This window comes from Equus przewalskii, chromosome 1 (genome assembly GCF_037783145.1).
Source record: "Equus przewalskii isolate Varuska chromosome 1, EquPr2, whole genome shotgun sequence".
NCBI lineage: Eukaryota > Metazoa > Chordata > Mammalia > Perissodactyla > Equidae > Equus > Equus przewalskii.
The window spans coordinates 62,494,532-62,514,992 of record NC_091831.1 but is presented as its reverse complement, the minus strand read 5'-3'; the positions used below and the strand labels follow the sequence as shown (position 1 = coordinate 62,514,992).

At 38.9% G+C, this 20,461-nt stretch overlaps 1 protein-coding gene across 12 annotated transcripts in view; it reads right to left on the bottom strand.

Annotated features, from left to right (window-relative positions):
• The window catches only part of KAT6B (lysine acetyltransferase 6B), a 191,785-nt gene that overhangs the window by 136,284 nt on the left and 35,040 nt on the right, over window positions 1–20,461 (bottom strand). The window lies entirely within an intron of this gene.

Genomic DNA, 20,461 nt, shown 5'->3' with positions numbered 1-20,461 from the left:
AGACAAGGTGTACCTCAGGGAACCGCCCCCCGCCCCCCACAGCTGGTGGATGGGTAACCCTACAGTGATTACCCCTGACTAACCTGGCACCACCTTGCAAACTGGTACCTTCAACCTCTTCACCAGAAAGTAAAGGTTATGATGGAGCAATTGGTCCTGGCTCTAGAATCCTGCTCTCCTATCCCCCTTTTCTCAGACCTCAGCTCTCAATTCTCTCCCACTGTATCTTCACAGCTACTTAAATTCTTAATGGAGCTGAACAATCTCTCAGCCATCCAGGCCATAAAGTGCTCAGACAAAGCTGAGTATCAAGTACAACGGCAGATGTAGAGAAATGGCTCAGATGACACAGATCTGTAGGCAACTCTATCTCCTCTAATACATATAACATTACACAATAAGTAATACATTTTCATGGTTTAAAAAAATTCAAATACAGATGAAGTCTCTACTGACCTCTTCAACCCCATCCCATCCTTCCTTAGAGTCCTTTATCAATCTATTTACGTACCATCTTTCATTAAATCTAAAATCTTACAATATCATGATTCACCAAGAAAGAAAAAAAGTTTAACTATTAACTATGCCACCAATTGTTAGATACACTGATTTCAGAAATGTTGAAATGTGAATAACATGTTTTAGAATCCATGAAATACATCTAAATGAGCTTTTAAATATATCTAAAATGAATTTATTCTATAGATTTCATATGTACAATACATATAGAATTTTTTAAATGTAATAAATATAGAAATATATCTAGTTTTGAGGAATTTTTAATGTAAATATGATAATTTTGTAAATTTTTTTCACTAAAAATGTATTTGGGAGAGCTTCACATACTAGTTGCATATAGATCTACCACACTTTTTATGTGCTGCATAATATTCCATATGCTGGCTGTACCATTGTGCATTTAGTTATTCCAATACTATTCCAATACCATTACTAACAATGATGGAATAAGCATGTGCCCATGTGAATTTCACTAGAGGCAAAATTACTGGTGAATCAAAGGTATGTGATTTTATTTTCATATATACTGTCAAATTGCCCTTCCACAAGGTCTGAACAATTTATACACTTGCTCTATATAAAGTATACCTATCTCTCCTCATTGTTGCCAAAACAGAATATTATCAATCTTTTTAATTTCTGTCAATCTAATGGGAGAAAAATCATACCTGATTATTTTGTAGAAGCTTCCTTATATTCTTTCTATTTAACTATTTTCTTCTAGTCTATTATTTTTCTTTTAATTATATTTGCAGTTTTGCCTTTGGTGATACAGACATTTCAAATTTTTAAACAGTCAAATTTACTCATCATTTCCCATTTGCACCCAAGATTATTTACATATAGGTAATATTTTTTTCTAATAGGTAAGCTATTCTTTGTAAACTCCACTGGGTTCTGCCCTGGCAGTGTTTGGAAGGAGATGGAATACACTCCCACAACCCACACACTGGAGAATTTCCACACAACTATCCTGAGACTACCTCTGAAAGGTGCAGGTGCCAGTCAGTACTCTGCCAGCCTGTGGGCACTATTTCAGGAAGGACTAGACAGTTCCTTTCCTTAATGTCTGAGACAGAAGCCTAACCCATTCCAGGCTACATGTGCCAACTTGGTCAGCCTGACATCATGGCCCAAGGCCACAGACCAATGACCAGACACAGAGAGAGGCAAGCATCTCACAATATGTGGCTGAGTTCCTGAGCCAGGGGTGTCTGGACACCCTGTGTAAAGATAACCCATTCCCCCTCTCCCTCAGACTCAGATATAATAGGCTGCCTGCAGAACTACAACGCTGACCTGGCAAAAACAAACCCCAAAGCATTGGGTAACTCTGGTGACTAGATCCTGACAAGCCCAGCTGCCAAGACACAAGTCCATGTGACACAGTCCCCTGTCCCCAGGGAGCCAAGGGGAAAAGCCTAGCTCCTTTTCCTCCACATTTGCACCATGAGATCAGATTATTAATTCCTCTGTGTCCAGCTCCCCACTGTTTACACAGTCTCCCTCTCTCACTCCATAACCTACTACTCCCCGCCTGTGTGAGCTTCACCCCTCAGTCCCTCATGACTCACCCAACTGCCAGAAAGAGGGCCCAGGACAGTTAGGTTCCGAGTTCCCTGACTCCAAGCAGCGCCAAGTGAGCTCTTATTAGTGGCACCAATGGGAAGACATGGGGCTGTAGATGGGTCATAGATTGGTAGGAACACACACCCCTCTGCTATAAGTTCATGATTTATTTAGCCAAAAACACAGAACTTTAATGGGCAAGTAAGGTGGCTACACAGAATAGAAGCAGATGCAGACTATTTTTCTGTGGGTTTTCCTTTGCCCCTGGGTTTCCAACTAAGAGCACAGCCAACTGAACTCAAGGGTCTTGCCAGATTTGGAAAGAAAAAAAAAGCTGAACTCTTGCTGCAATTTTTTAAAAAATCTGGCTTACCCAACAACCTCCATACTTCTGTTTAAGGGAATATTTATATACATTACACACTCCTGGTTGGTGAGCCAAGCTCAGTATCATCAAGAATTCCTCCTCACCTAGGTGAAAGAGAGTGTGTGTGAGGAAGGACCCATGTCCGATGTCTCTGCCTCCGGCTTTCCAGAATCTTGAGAAAGTGCATCTCTCAGAAGCAGTGAAGACCTGAGGGGCACTGCTCAAACACATCTGGAACTCAGCAGAGCTTCTTGCAGTGCACACCTGGGGAAATCACTTGGGACTCAATCCCCCCTCAACCCTCTCTCACCCAAAATTAATCTTGCATGTCAGAGTTGAGAGGCAACTTACTGTTCCCTGATGAAATAGCTCCTCCTCATGCTGTTACAGCCCCAGCCATCCTGCACAATACTGAAGCCAACTCCTGATGTTAACAGCCTGATGAAAATACCCCACTTGGCATTCTGCACTCTAGCAGGTACCCTCCCTTGAACAGAGCTCACCCCTTGGTCCATCAAAGCCCCCGTAGGAAGAAGCAAATAGAAAGCTCCTTGAGGGGACCACCTAAGTTCCATTCATCTCACCTCTTCATTTAGTACAGTTCTTTACATATAAGAAATATTTTCTAAATATGTGTTAAATTAATTATATTAGAATTATTTTTGGATGAATACTTGACTTCTCAAATATTTCTATTTATTTTATTTCTTAATATTTCATTTCTAATATATTTAAGTCTAATAAACTTACATCTTTGTTAAAGAAGTCCTTCCCTTTGGCTAACAGCAATACTATCCATTATCAACTTCAAATTTAATCAGCCTCAACTTCCCAACCAAAAACAAGGAACCTTGAGAGCCCAGGATGCCATTACACTAAATGGAGACTTTCTAGATGCTCTAGATCTGTGCTGTACAACGTGGTAACCACTAACCACATGTGACTATTTAAATTTTAAAGAAAATTTAAAATTTATTTCCTCAGTCTCACCAGCCACATGTGGCTACCATATTGGACAGTGTAGATACAGAATATTTCCATCATTCTTTTGGTCAGCACTGCTCTAGATGCATTATAAACGTTGAAAACCCAAAGAATTCTCAGCTTGCAGCCAGGAAGTATCAGATCATCAAAGTGCTATAATAAATTTAAAAATACACTTCTCCTTTAATTAAAACAACAGAAGGAAACACTCTCACTGATGAGTAGTGCTTTTATAATAATAGATTTGTCTCATCACAAGGAAAAATTTAAACACAGTATAACTCTCATCTATCTCTGGTTGCCAAAATTAATATGCTTCGCAGAGGGCAATGCATACTTAGAGTTGCATGAATCCTTTCTTTGGACAGAGAAAATTTTCTGGTTAATGGTCATTTAGGGAACTAATTTTTATATATCACTTAATGTCCTAGGCTGAGTAGAGTGTGCAAACATCTAGAAAATTTTCAGCCCAGGGATTTCAAAATGTATGCATACAAAACCAAAACACCTAAGTCTTCTAAGAGTTCAGAATTTGAAGCTAGGAGAAAAATGGCCATGACTATGTTAAGTGATTATGTAAATTAGAATAAAGGAAGCACCTATGTGGGTCATCTCCCCCTCCCTCTCCCCCTCTCCACTAATGCCAACATTCCCTAACAGATAAAACATACACACAGGGAGTTAAAGAAAAGGGATCTGCTATTTCTACACTGTGATAGAAAAGTTTTCCCCCAACAGTGAAGCAGTGAGAGGTATAATAAGTGTACAATAAAAAATAAATCAAAACTGCAGTGGATAATGATGGAAAAAAGGGTAGGCCTGGAGGTAAAAATAACAACTTATCCGGGAGTGTCAAGGTATAAAATAATGCATTAGAGTCTGAATTTTACACAGTTTTACACATTTGTGACATTCTCATTGGGCTGTCCACCACACTGTCTAATAAACTGAGCTTTAATTACCAAGGTCATTCTCACTAATTCTTACTGAGATGTGCTCTACTTAAGGACCACTCAAGGGGATCACAAACAACTTCACTTTGTTTTCAGCTAAGTTTTCTGTTGGATCCTAAAGCCTATGACTTTCTACTAACAGAAAGGTCAAAGGAAATACATCCCTAAAACAATGCCAGGAAGACAGCTGGAGATATTAGGGATGGCCAACAACTGGCAGTTTGGTGATGTCAACTTTAACTTTCAGGTCACCTTTTCCCCTCTACAGCATCTCATAGTCCTAAAACAGTAATCACCCTTTTACTCCTGACTCCTGTGTCCTTGAAGAGCTATTTATCACCATTAAATCAAATTATATTTTCTGGGCTGGCCCCCTGGCCGAGTGGTTAAGTTTGCGCGCTCTGCTTCAGCAGCCCAGTGTTTCACTGGTTCAGATCCTGGGCGTGGACATGGCACCACTCATGAGGCCACGCTGAGGCAGTGTCCCACATGCCACAATTAGAAGGACCCACAACTAAAAAAATATACAACTATGTACTGGGGGATTGGGGGAGAAAATCAGGGAAAAAAAAAAAGATTGGCAACAGTTGTTAGCTCAGGTGCCAATCTCTAAAAAAAAATTCTGCTTTCTCCTTTGGGAACATACATGTTCTGTGACAAACCAGGAAATCCTTAGACTATGGTGGGTAGTACCATATTGGGCTCACATACTGACCTTGACTTCACTGGAAAATTTTAAGTGGAAAAATTTCATCAAGAGAGGAAGAAATGAGGAACATTTTTCCCTTCTATTTACATATCTATTATTTCAATTCCGTTGCCAACTGTTTGTAATCTTTTTTTATAAACTCTCAGGAACTCAAGAGAAAATAGTGCATGAGTCACATTCCCAAAAGCATTTAAATGACAAGGAATACATTATCATATGCATACTATCATTCATTGAAATTTTTATTTTGTTGTTTTTAATAAAGAAAACCCAAATGATTATCAAAAGTATATTGTAAGATTTGGTACAGGTTTCTTAAAATTTAGAAGAAAGTATGTAGACTAAAAAAGTATTAACATATCAACCCTAAGAAAAAAAGTTTAAAACATTAAAAATAAAATGTTTTAACCAGAATCAAATTTACCAAAAACTTTCTTTACTGAGACATTAGAGAAGAAATTAACTTTTTAAACAAAGACAACTTTTAAAAGTAAGCAATCTTACAAAATGTTTATCTAACATAATCCAGGCATGCTGGCTACAGCATCTCTATTGACATACCTTAAAAACCACAAATTACTATGAAATAGGTCTGGAAACATGTGGCCCATGTAGAAAAAGTCTATAACAAAGAAAGATTTCTTTCTAAATTATATTAGTATTCATGAAGTGGAACAACCTGTTACGGATGTGCAGTGTTAGTCTCATATTCAATAACACCTTCACTAACAAAGAATATGTCCAAATATTACTTTTTTGTTTTTTTTACAAAACTTAATTATCAGAGGCTAGAACTGCGAGGCACAGGGATGAGTTGCAGGATATCAGATAAGAGGAGAGCTAAATAATGAAATTATCGTTAAATATTAACTAAAAGTCAAACATGCAAGAAAATATAAAATATGCATCGACAGTTTTAGGATGAAGTTAAGGAAAAGAGGCAGTGAGCCAGATTACTATTAACAGTAAGACAAGAAATAAGAGGAATCTCTGTTCGAATAGGGAAGCGGGGACAGCAGAGGAAACTGAAGAGGGACAGAGCTCTGGGGTCCGAAGTAAAGAGGAGAATCCAACTCCTGCAGCCCCAGCAGACAGTCCAGGTTTCAGCTTCAGGCAGAGAACTGCGGAGGGGAGAGAAGGTTCTTTCTGGCCCTGTTTTTCCATTCCATGTCACCCATTAAAGGTCTACATTAGGGCTACTTTCAGGTCAACCTCAGCAGGAAGCGTGGTGTGACGAGAGGGGCGCTAGCATCTAAAACTCCACCCCTACCTGTGTGCTAGCTAGTGGCATGCCTGCAACATAGCTTTAACATGTAAATTCTGCCTGAGATTACAGTTGTTTTCATTATAACTAGTCAATTAATCACAAGTGTCAGTGAATAATATCAGATTCTTCTGTTTTGACTGAAGGAAGAAGGCAGAGAACAGAAGATATGGGGTGTTTGAAGCTAGCCAGAAGGCAAAGGCAGGAAGCTCAAGACAGTGGAACCACCACTACTGAGTGACGTGCAGGCTATGAGCCAGCACCTCACTTTATCCAGGTTATCTCAGTTAAGCCTCACAATAACTCTCCACCCTGAAGTGGAGAGAGTCAAATGAGGGCAACTCAGATGTATACCCACCAAATCTGGGAAGACTAATGCTGTCCAGTAAGAATCAAACTATAAAAATCTCTGAGTTGAGAACAGGGATGGTCCAACATCCGCAAATCAGTCAATGTGATAAACCATATTAACAAAAGGAGAAACAAAAACCACATGATCATCTCCGTAGATGCAGAGAAAGCATCTGATAAGATCCAACATCCATTCATGATAAAAACTCTCAATAAAATGGGTATAGGGGCCGGCCCGGTGGCACAGCGGTTAAGTTTACACATTCCACTTCAGCGGCCCAGGTTTCGCCACTTTGGATCCCGGGTGCAGACATGGCACTGCTGTCAAGCCATGCTGTGGTAGGTGTCTACATATAAAGTAGACGAAGATGGGCACGGATGTTAGCTCAGGGTCAGTCTTCCTCAGCAAAAAGAGGAAGACTGGCAGCAGATGTTAGCTCAGGCTAATCTGCCTCAAAAAAAAAAAATGGGTATAGAAGGAAAATACCTCAACATAATAAAGGCCATATATGACAACCCACTGCCAACATCACACTCAATGGGGAAAAACTGAAAGCCATCCCACTGAGAACAGGAAGGACAAGGGTGCCCACGATCACCTCTCTTATTCAACATAATACTAGAGGTTTTGACCAGAGCAATTAGGCAGGAGAAAGAAATAAAAGGAATCCAAATAGGCACTGAAGAAGTAAAACTCTCACTCTTTGCAAACAACATGATTTTGTATATAGAAAACCCTAAAGAGTCCATCAGAAAACTATTAGAAATAATTGATAACTACAGCAAAGTTGCAGGATACAAAGACAACATACAAAAATCAGTGGCATTTCTATACTCTACTAACAAACTAACAGAACAAGAACTCAAAAATACAACTCCATTTACAATCGCAACAAAAAGAATAAAATATCCAGGAATAAATTTAACCAAGGAGATGAAACACCTATACAAGGAAAACTATAGGACATTACTGAAAGAAATCAATAATGACATAAAGAAATGGAAATATATTCCATGTACACGGGTTGGAAAAGTGAATATAGTTAAAATGTCCATACTACCTAAAGCAATCTACAGATTCAGTGCAATCCCAATCAGAATCCCACTGACATTCTTCACAGAAATAGAACGAAGAATCTTAAAATTCAAATGGGGCAACAAAAGACCCCGAATAGCCTAAGCAATCCTGAGAAAGAAGAACAAATCTGGTGGTATCGCAATCCCTGACTTCAAAAGATATTACAAAGCTATAGTAATCAAAACAGCATGGTACTGGGTACAAAAGCAGGCACACAGATCAATGGAACAGAACTGAAAGCCCAGAAATAAAACCACACATATAGAGACAACTAATCTTCAACAAAGGAGCCAAGAACATACAACGGAGAAAGGAAAGCTTCTTCAAGAAATGGTGCTGGGAAAACTGGACAGCCACATGGAAAAGAATGAAAGTAGATCATTATCTTTCTCCACACACACAAATAGACTCAAAATGGATCAAAGACTTGAAGGTAAGAGCAGAAACCATAAAACTTCCGGAAGAAAATACAGGCAGTACACTCTTTGACATCAGTCTTAAAAGGATCTTTACAAATACGACATCCACTCAGACACGGGAAACAAAAGAAAAAATAAACAAGTGGGAGTTTATCAGACTTAAGAGCTTCTGGAAGGCAAAGGAAACCAAGATCAAAATGAAAAAGCAACCCACTAACTGGGAGAAAATATTTGCAAATCATATATCCAATAGAGGATTAATCTCCATAATATATAAAGAGCTCATTCAACTGAACTACAAAAAAACAACCCAATCAAAAAGTAGGCAGCGGATATGAATAGACCTTTTTCCAAAGAAGATATACAGACAACCAATAGGTACATGAAAAGATGCTCAAGATCATTAATTATCAGGGGATGCAAATCAAAACTACACTTAGATATCATCTTATGCCCATTAGAATGGCTATAATCACCAAGACAAAAAATAATAAATGTTGGAGAGGTTGTAGAGAAAAGGGAACCTTCATCCACAGCTGGTAGGAATGCAAACTGATGCAGCGACTTTGGAAAACAGTATGGAGATTTCTCAAAAAACTTAAAATAGAATTACCATATGACCCAGCTATCCCACTACTGGGTATTTATCCAAAGAACTTGAAGTCAACAATACAAAGGGACTTATGCACCCCTATGTTCATTGCAGCATTATTCACAATAGCTAAGATGTGGAAGCAACCCAAGTGTCCAACAACTGATGACTGGATAAAGAAGATGTGGATACATATACAATGGAATACTACTCAGCCATAAAAAAAGACACAATTATCCCATTTGCAACCACATGGGTGGTCCTTAAGGGCATCATGTTAAGTGAAACAAGCCAGACAAACACTATGTGATTTCACTCATGTGGAATATAAACAAACTTACAGACAAAAAGAACAAGTTAGTGGTTACCCAAGGGAAGCAGGGGGAAGGTGGGCACAAGGGGTGCAGGGGCACATTTACCTGGTGTTTGACAAATATTAATGTACAACTGAAATTTCACAATGTTATAAACTATTTAGGCCACAATAAAAAAAAAATTTGTTTTTTTAAATCTCTGAGTTATCAGAGATAACAGTCTCTTTAAAGAATCAGAGCAACATTTGCCTGAAGACTCAGCAATTCCTCTCCCAGGTATATTCCAAGAGAATATAGGTATATTCCAAAGATTTGAAAACATGTGTCCACCCAAAAACTTGTACACAAATCCTCACAGCAGCATTATTCAAAATAGCCAGAAAGCAGAAACAACCTAAATGTCCATCAACTTATGAATGGATAAACAAAATATGGTATATCCATATAATGCAATATTACTCGGCAATTAAAAGGAATGAAGTACTGATACATGCTACACATTGGATGAACTTGAAAACATTATGCTAAGTGAAAGAAGTGAGACACTAAAAAGGCCATATACTGTATGATGCCATTTAAATGAAACGTCCAGAAGAAACAAATCCACAAGAGATAGAAAGTAAACTGTTAACAGTTGCCAGTGGCTGAGGGTAACGGAATAGGCAGTTACTACTAATAGGTACAGGGTTTCATTTTGGGGTAATGAAAATGTTCTGGAATTAGGTAGTGGTCAAAGTTACATGACTTTGTGAATATACTAAAAAAAACCCCACTGATTTGTATACTTTAAAAGGGTGAATTTCACAATATGTGAATTATACCACAATTTTAAAAAAGATTTGCCTGAACATAACATATCCAAAGACCGTCCATCAGAAGGGGAGACTTGTCAGCAACATGAGTTCAAAAACAGGGAAAAAACGAAAATGGCACCGTCTAGGGGAGAAGCTTCATTAGCAGAGGGACTAGGAACACTGAGCTCAGTCCCACTGGAAAGGCTTTTCTGAGCAGCATTAGCACTACAGAATTAATCCCAGGGGGGATTAATTGTGAACAAAGCCACCTCGAGGTGGGTAACATGGCAGCCCTAAAATCCCGTGTCAAAATCTCACATGCTTTAAGCAGCTCCATAGGGTTCTGCTTCCAGTATGCTCCACGGATCCAATATCACTTATTTCTCATTGTAAATTATTATTTAATAGTTTAATAATTATTGTGTATAATTTATAATTAAATTATTACTTGATACTATTAGATTATTATTAAAATTAAATTATTAAACTGTCTTTCGATCTTTTTAAACCCAATCAAGGTGGCTCCATCCTCAAGAGATGACTCACTTCCATATTTTTAGACCAAAAGAACATGGGCAAGACTAAGGTGAACAATCACCCGCATTTTCCTAGGACTGTCCAGGTTATAGCACTGAAAGTCCAGCATCCCAGGAAATCTCTCAATCCTGGGCAAACCAGGACAGTTGTCACCTTAGATAAGCCCCTGAAGTTGGTAACTATACCAAGATAATGTTGCCCTAACAAGGGTAGATGCTCTGTAAACCAACTGATGCAAACCCATTCCCATCACCTTCCCCTTTGTCTTCTAACCAAAGAGACTAGAAAGCTAAATTCTTGACCTCCCTGACTACCTGCAGCTAGTGACCGCCACGTGACTCAGCTGAAGGCAACGAAATACAGGCAGAAGCCCCTGTGGGGGAAGGGGATTGCCTCACTTCCTGAATAAAAAGGAAAAGCCTCACCAGGAGAAAGCCTTTGCTATTACCCTTGGCCCTTTCCCTTTTTTCCCTGCTGGAACAAAGAAGTGATGCCTAGACATGAAGAAGTTATTTCGTGATGATAAGAAAAGCATGAGGAAGGCCTCTATGCTAAGGATGGTGAAGCAGAAAGATACAAACACCCTGGCTCCTGATGGCATCGTAGTATCATGGGCAGCTGGCTGTCCCAGCCTTGGAATGCCTACCCTGGGCTGCTACAAGAGACAATTTCCACTGAAGCTCTATTATTTGAGTTGAGCATATCCCTAACTTACATTACCTATGAAACTTAAGAAAGAGCCAGCAGGTCACTCCAGGCTTAAAGGTAGTCATGGGAAATAAGAGTAAACTGTTCTCATTAAACATTCTCAGATATGCATATTTTACAAAAAAAGAAAAAGCTCAGAGATGGAATAAGGTTTGGGTCAGATATGGGATGGGGTGTTCACTGGTTATACAACTGGGAAATTTTTTAAAAGCTGAAAGGTTAATAGTTTCTTTCCCATGGTTAGGAAATAGGCATGAATGTCAAATCTACATCAAAATGGTCTCTTCAAAATGTCACGTGGCTTTCTTGGAGATAATCCATTTTGAATCAATAAATCTTTTATTGCTTGAATAGATACTAATCTTTCCACTTCACAGGTGAGAAGTCTAAGGCTCAGAGATGAAGTAAAAGGCCCAAAGTCAAGTAGTTAGAAAGTGCAGGAGCCAGTATTAAAATCTAGCACCAGCCCAAAGACTTCCTCTGCCCCAGGGATATGAGGAGTGGAGGAGGGTGCCTTGAAAGACGCACCATTTTGCCTAAATGAGGAAAGGACAAGTGGAGGCTCTACATAGTGGCACATATAACTTCATCAAGATTTCTTTAAAAAAGATTTAAACAAGTCTGATTTTATTGTAAAGAGGCTTTAGTCTTAAAGATTTATATATATTAGATAATAAGGTATCTTGTAAATAACAATAAATTGTCTGTTAAGATATTTACTAATATAACTATTACGTATAGGGAACAAAATGAGAAGTAAAATTGCTCAGAATATCCAATAATATGAAGAACAGGCCCACTTCCTGGGCTAATCCTTGAATGTTAGTATTCCCAGTGACCTGTTCTCTCTGCAACCATCATCCCTCACAGACTCCTCTCCCCCATGCCACACAACTTAGATTAGAAATGTCTCAACACTTCAGTCCATCCTCTCAACCCACAAAGACACTGGTCTACATACAAGACCCCGGTTCTCCTTTACCTCAACCAGCATATCACTCACTGCCTCCAATTTCTCTACCCCACAATGTTTCATGCTTCTACATGTTATCTACCTAAAACATAAATCTTTCCTCCTCTGCTTAAAAGCCTATTTTCAGAATAAAGTCTGAATTTCTTCACTGGACACAACTCTACCATCTTTATAGCTTCATATTCCATCACACTTCCCCTACCCTGAGCCATACCTTCTGTTCAGCCATATGCTACTTACCATTGCCCAAACATGCATTCTGGATCACATCCCCGAAAACTCTGTGCTCACTATTTCCTCTGGCTAGAGTGCCCTCCTCATTTGGGGGATGTCTGGTACACTCTGACACTAAATATCAACCTAAAAGTTCCTCCCTCTGCAAAGCATTCCCCAGCAAAACAAATTTCTCCTTCTTCGTGCTCTCAAGGTAATCTGTTCACCGCAAGCCCAGGCACTTAGCACACACCATTAGCATTAGTTGTATGCTTAGTTATTGACACAACCCACTAGTGTCCCTGGTTGACCACTATGTACTATATACCCATAATAGGTACTCAGTAAATGAATGAATATGAAAGATTTGATGAGTCACTGAAAAAGTGAACTCCATTAATCTTTGAGTTTCTTAAGGGAAGGAGTGGTGTCTTACTCATTTTTATATCCCTAACACCAGCAAATCTGAGATGCCCAATAAATGTTTGCTAAACTCATTATCATCATAGCTCTTTACGAAAATGTCTCCATTGAGGTATGATTTAATGCCATTCCTTTCTGTGAACTGAGGAATGAGAAATGAGAAAAGTCTCCTTGGACAAAGGTTTAGTGTTATTCAGGGAGACTTCATTTCGATAAATGTATTTCTGATTTGTTTACAATTTTTCTTTTTATACAACCAGCATGTGTTATTTTTACAATCAGGTATTTTCCTTTTGGTGAGAGAAGAGACAACATTAGGAAGAAAGACTGTCAATGTTATTACTCAATTATATAGGATTAGAATCCAAAATAAATTATCCCTGAACTCAGAAAAAGCAGGAAAAAAATTCTCTAGAAACTTCTATGCTTCCATATCTGATAATGAGACTCATAAACTACATCTTTCTCTTTTCTCCTTAACTTCCAGGATGTTTAGAACTAAATTACTCATTCTAGACACAGAGTTTATCTGTTCTTTCATCCTAACTATGTTTGATGCTGTGAAAAAAAATTAGTATATTAAGTATACTTCAATGAACTAAGTGACCTAAAATCATTTTTGGATGCAGGCATACTATAACCACCATATAATAGCTGAAATTAGGCAAAGCCACTTTCTGTAGCATCAAAACAGCAGTAAAGCCTTGAAAAAATTATACACCTCCCAAATCTTGGCAAAATCATCCCCCTCCCTTTTCTAAATTATTTCAATGCATTTTTAACAAGCTTTTTAGTTTTCACTGAGATCTTTAAACCATCACGTATTTAAGCACCATTAAAATCTTCTTTTGTAAAGCAGCAGACTGCCCACGTTGACACACAAAACTTTAGCTCTTCGTTATTCCGCTCCCAGAAACCCTTGTGGTTGCCTTAATTTTGACTTGGAATAAAAGGTCTACTTAAACTGAGAAATAATTCTGTATGATAATTACCAAAGCAATAACTCCTCAAAATAAAATTTTGCTTTAGTACTTGGAGATGCCTAAGAAATAGTACTACAAAAAGCAACAAAAAAATAAAAGTGAAGATTAACTTTTAATAAAACAAGTCTTTGTATGAAAAAAAGTAATGCCAGTCACAAAGAAGGAATACTTATACATATCTTCCACATTCTCTACATAATAGGGCAGACAAGCTCCTAAGAAGTTGAAGCCTATTTTTCTATTGCCGTAATAAAAAAAATGGGAGATATATTTACATTTTCAGAGCTCTTCAAATAGGGGGTAATGTTGACATGAAGTTGCAAGTGTAAATATTTGTTCCCTTCTTGGTTTATAAATTTCATGATGATAAAATTCTGTATATAGAGCCACTAATTAAAAAGGAATCTATTTGCCTTGTAGGATGTTTGAGGTTGTATGTTTATTCGAGATGAATAAAATGGTGTGTACTAGAAAGAAATGGGAATTAGAATTTTGAACTTTACTGGTTTAACAAGTTCCTCCTGGGAAGGAAAAGATATTTCATTTGTCAAACCTAAGAAGCTCCTTCAGATGATAATTTGTGTGAAGATGTAGCAGTGTAGTAAAAATTAACCTTGACCTTGAAAGGAAGGAAGGATGATGTGTGATGAAGAAACAGCAAATTAAATGCTTCAGGAAAAGGAAGACAATTTTCCATTACTTTGATTTTAGGGTCACTTGACAACACCTTTTAAAGGGACGTAGTAAAATGAAATCCCCTCATTGATCAAGATTGCTTTATTATGCTATTCAGAGAACTAGCTAAACAAAATCGATTATCACATAGCATATACACACGAACAGCCAGAACTACTACTATTTACTTCTATACTAATCTGGAATCTACACTTTAAGCTTGAATTGATCTCTTACAGTAAGAATCACCACTGCAAACAACTAACAGTTATTGAGTTCTTATTATATGCCATGGACTGTCCAAAGCACTCTGTGTATTAACTAATTTGATTTACCAAACAGCTCTGCGCAATGAGTACTATTATCCCCAATTTATGAAATAAAAAATAAAGATATTTAAAAACACATATATCTCACATAGTGAACTAATTTCTCTAACTTCTCTTACTGCTAGGAGGTCCAGGACTGAAAAACAGGGAATCAACTCTACGAAAATTGATATCCAGCCCTTCCCTCCTCCCTCCATAAAACATCTCTAGGCTCAGGCATGGATTTCTTCCCTTCTCACTGATGCTCTTTTTTTTTTTAAAGATTGGCACCTGAGCTAACAACTGTTGCCAATCTTCTTTTCCTTTTTTTTTTCTTCTTCTCCCAAAAGCCCCCCAGTACATGGTTGCAGATTCTAGTGTGACTGCCTCCGGTTGTGCTATGTGGGACGCTGCCAGAGGAGCGGTGTCATGTCCATGCCCAGTATCCGAACTAGCGAAACCCTTGGCCGCTGAAGCGGAGCGGCACAAACTTAACCACTCAGCCCATATGAGCCGGCCCTTGCTCTTTCTTTCTTAACTGCCCTGGGAATCTGGCCTCAGGCCTCTGCTCTTCTAATGCACTCTCCCTCAAGTAAGCTCATCAGGTCCCATTCCTTTAAATGTCAGCTATACATTGATGGCTCTCAAATTTGTGTCTCCAATTTAGACCTCTTACTCAAGATCTCGACTCTCCAGCTGACCGCCCTGGGTCTCCATTTGGATGTCCAACAGGCCTCTCAAATTCACAGCCAGGAATAGAACCACTGATTTGTTTTTTCTCAAATCACATTTCGACATCATCTTCCAGCATTCCCTACCAGTAAATAGCATCATCCACCCAGAATCATCCTTAAGTCCCTTCCCTCTACGTCCTACATACAATCCATTATTAAGTCCTTCTGGCTTTATCTCCAAAAAATATCCTAAATCTGACCTTCTCTTCCTCTACTCTCCCTGGACCCCACATTAGAGTTACATGGGCCATCTTTCTGTCCCTCTTAACACCCTTGGCTTGTTTTCAACTCATGGCTTTTACCTGGGCTGCTGCTTTTGCTTAGGACACTCTTCCTTGAAGCAAAGCTGCATCTTCAGTTTCACTCAGGTCTGAACCCAAACGTCACCTTCTCAGAGAAGCCTTCCCAGACCAGTCCTACCAAATCTTTAGAACACCTATCACTTAAGAGAACTGAATGAGTCTTATGGTTTCACTTGGTAACATGTTTATTGTAAGCTCCTTGAGGGTCATGTCGTTCCTGCTCACTGCAATTGTCTAGAACAATGCCTGGCACACAGCCGGCATTCAATATTTGTTGATTTCAAGACTGGAAGTAGAGGATAACTATGAAATCAACTAAGAAAACACTGACTTACAGTCCATCAATCACTCAAGAAATAAACAACACAGGACAGCCAACAGTAGCCACCCAAGTGAGTTTGTGCTTTGCTTTCTCATTCCCATGGGGACTGCAAGACCTCTGTTTACAATAATCCTTTTGATGGCAACTCAAAGTAAATAATACATTTTACATCATGACCTAGAATACATATATGTACATATTTAACTAAAACAGAAGTTTCATGAAATAGTACTCACCCTTTGTACATGGGACATGCTACGATTTTAGTGGGTTTTTTTCCTTTAATGCTGGTAGCAAACCCAGATATTGATTTCACAACCAACTAACGGGAGAGAATTCAGTTTAAAGAACACTGATCTCATGCCTATATTTTAGTTTTCTAGGTAAAATTGCTGCCTACACCTGATAACTTCAAATGAGTCACTTCACCTCGCTGAGCCTCACCTCACCTGTGAAATAAATCCCTCTGTTAACTATTCATAGAGTGGCTGACTTGCGTAGAACAGATTGAGAGTGCCAGCACCTTGGGAAGGAGAAGATTCTACTAGAATTCAGTCTAATTATCAAGGCACACCAATGGGGCAACTTCTACCTCCCTCTCTTCCCCTCGGCCGCCACATCCAATTCATCAGCAAGTTCCATTAGTTTCACCTCCAAAACACATTTCAGATCTGTCCTCTTCTCTTCATCCCCACTGTTACATCCCAGCCCATGCCTCCATCACCTCAACAGCCTCCTCCCAGGGCCGCCTGCCTCTCTTGCCCCCATAACGCCTCCCACACACAGCAGCCTCAGTGACCTTTAAAGTTCTGTTTTTTAAAAATTTCAAGCCTATAGAAAAGTTGCAAGAATATTACAATAAATACCCATATGCCCTCAACAATTTGCCACCTTCTATTTCTCTCTCTCTCTCTTTTCTTTTCTAAACCACTTGAGAATAAGCTGCAAAGACCATGACCCTTCACCTCTCTTAAGAACAAGGACATTCTCTTCAAAACTCCAACGGATTATCAAATTCAGGAAATTTCACATTGATACAATACTGTTATCTAATATTCAGTCCATATTCAAATTCTGCCATTTATTCCAATACTGCCCTTTATTGCAACTTTTTTTTCTAACCACACATTTAATTTAATTGTCATGTCTCTCATTTCTCAGTGATTTAAAAAACACAAATTAGATCATGTCATTCCCCAACTTTAAACTCTCTGCCGCTCTTCCCTGGGTCTCTCTGCCATAGCATACGAACTGCCTTTTTCTTCCTCAAACACAGGTACTGGACCCTTCCCTCCATGAGCCCTTCAGCTCTTCCTACAGCTGACCCCTCATCCTCTCATCTCTCCTCAGGAACTTTCCAGAGCACAGCATCTATAGCCGCACTCCTTGGTTTTTATCTGTCACTCCGCTCTTGATCTCCTTCACATCACTTAACACAGTCTTTAATTATCTTGTTGGTTTATTTGCTATCAGCACCTCTCCTAGTATAATATAAACTCTGTGAAAAAAAGGGGCATCTCCAAGAACAGTGCTTGGCTCAGAGTAGGCACTCAGTAAATATTTTTGAATGAATAAATGAAAGAATTAATAAATAAACTGCTAAAAAAAGAAAGTGCCGTGTCAATGACAGCACTGTGTAAGGCTGCACACTGATAGGTGCAAGTCAGTAAGGCCCCTTTTCTTCCACGGGATATTACGGTACATGGTCACAGCCAGAGTGCATCCAACATTAACACTCATCCCAAGGTAAGCACTGTGAAGATTACCAAGATGAATAACAAGATGGTTTAGCATGCCAGAACAAGATGGTTTAAAGTGCTAGAAAGACATACATCCTCAGCTCAAAACAGGAAGCCCACAGCATTATAAATAAAGACCTGGCTCTGGAGTCAGAAGACGGATTTGACTCCCATCTGTGTGGCCCTAACTCTCTCTGGGCCTCAATTGCCTCATATGTTTTGTAAGGATAATGACTACTCCTTAGCCCATCAGAGAGGAGAGGGTGCTACAAGAAAGAGAGTAGGTGGGAGACTCCAGTTTCCATTTGTTCTCCAAGGACTCAAAGGCCAATCTTTTACCCCTAAATTCAAAATTACTTTGTAAAATGTCAGAGGTTGAAATGACTTTTGTTTCTATTTGATTTCTTCTACTTTTTTCCATCTGCAGATGTCTACAGATTATCTTAGTAAGATTTTTATAACACCAGGCAATTGGCTTTCTTACATTCCTAAAGTATCTATTTTAGACCTTCCTAGTAATCACTATACATCCCACAGGGTTATGTAAAAACACACACTGTCTCTTCTTTTAACCAAATTTTAGCCTCAGACATTGATAGATCATAATTTCTTTTATACTACAAACATTTGCATTGCTTATTTCATTAGCTCATGAAAGTGTTTCACAGAAAAAAAAAATAGCAATTAAAATGATCTCTCTCAATAGCCAACATGTTTAAACAAGCAAAATGAAAATGAAAAGATCAAACGGATCTATTTGAAATTAGCTGATAACTGATTGGGCGATTCACTGGTCATCATTAAATAAAGAGATTCTTGTTGCTACTCATCCTAGATCAAGACATGGAGGGGCCAGCCCCATGGCCGAGTGGTTGGGTTCACATGCTCTGTGTCAGCGGCCCAGGGTTTCACCAGTTTAGATGCTGGGCATGGACCTAGCACCGTTCATCAAGCCATGCTGATGCAGCATCCCGCACAGCATAACCGAAGGACTTACAGCTGGAATGTACAACTCTGTACCGGGGGAGCTTTGAAGAGAAGAAGAAAAAAGATTGGCAACAGATGTTAGCTCAGGTGCTAAACTTAAAAAAAAAAAAAAAAAAAAGATATGGAGGCCCAAGTAAGAAGCTACTCAAATCTAAAATGCAAACCAAGGTATGAAATTCAGAGACTTGCCCTTAGGACTTTCAATTAGGTCTCATGTTTAAAATCTCTGTATGTTACCTCTGACACAGGATCAGAAAATATGACACATGTCTCCTGATCATCCTAGACATACTCTCCAAAAACTGTCCAAGTTTAGTGAAAAATCTGTCTGACTGTTTCTGAACAGGTTGTGGTGTTTCTGCAATGAAGCAAGAGACAAATGGAAACTTAATGTTAGCTAATAAACATTATAAGTACTTGCACTCATTCAACAGAGGTGAGCGAAAAGATAAGCTCTTTGTGGAGCTTTTCCATCTAGAGAGGACAACTGAAGTTAAAAAAAAGACCAAACAGGGGCCAGTCCCATGGCCGAGTGGTTAAGTTCACAGGCTCTACTTCGGCGGCCCAGGGTTTCGCCAGTTTGAATCCTGGGCACGGACCTAGCACTGCTCATCAAGCCATGCTGAGGCAGCGTCCCACATGCCACAACTAGAAGGGCCCACAACTAAAATATACAACTATGTACTGGGGGGGCTTTGGGGAGAAGAAGGAAAAATAAAAAAAATAAAATCTTGGGGCCGGCCCCGTGGCTGAGTGGCTAAGTTTGCGCACTCCACTTTGGCAGCCCAGGATTTCACCAGTTCGGATCCTGGCATCAGACATGGCACCACTCACCAAGTCATGCTGAGGTGGCATCCCATAGGCCACAACTAGAAGGACCCACAACTAAAAAAATACACAACTATGTGAGGATAAAATCAAAGAGCATATGTAAAGGGCTGAGTCCAGTGCCCAACACAGAATATATACTTAATAAATGTTGGTGGGCATTATGATGATTACCAGCAAATAAATCCAAATGAAAAAGTGGGTTCTGAATCAAAAGTCTCCAGGGTCCAACAGATGACCAAATTAGAGAAATCAGATGACTCCTCATCAATCGCTGTTAAATGATTTCTCTCTGACAATAAGCAAATCAACTAGTGGTTACAGTCATTTTCTCTGAGGCCACCTACACTGTACCCTGAGTGAAACCAAAAAGATTAGTCCAAGAAAAATTCTCCTAAAGAAGAAATGAGCCACACAATTTTGCCAATTTACTAAAACAATTAAGAACCCCTTTATTAAAAATGAAGCCACCTGAAATAGTTTACAGACATTGAGATAGAATCCATATAAAAATATGGCAGATTTAAAATAAAATAGCCCCACAAACAAAAATTATGCTGCTGGAATTTGCCAAGACATGATGTCACTAAGGCACGCTTTTAGAGTCCAGAATATTTGTGAAAATAAACCAAAAAAACAAGAACTCCATTAGCTTATCATGCATCTTCAAACACAAACACTGCCATAAAATCAGAATGCTTCTAAGATCAAACATATTTCCTTCAACTTAAAATATTAGGTAAAAGACAATTCTCAAGCATTCATCCAAACACTCAATAATCCGTGGCTTTAAATCATTTAGTTAATTGAGCAAAA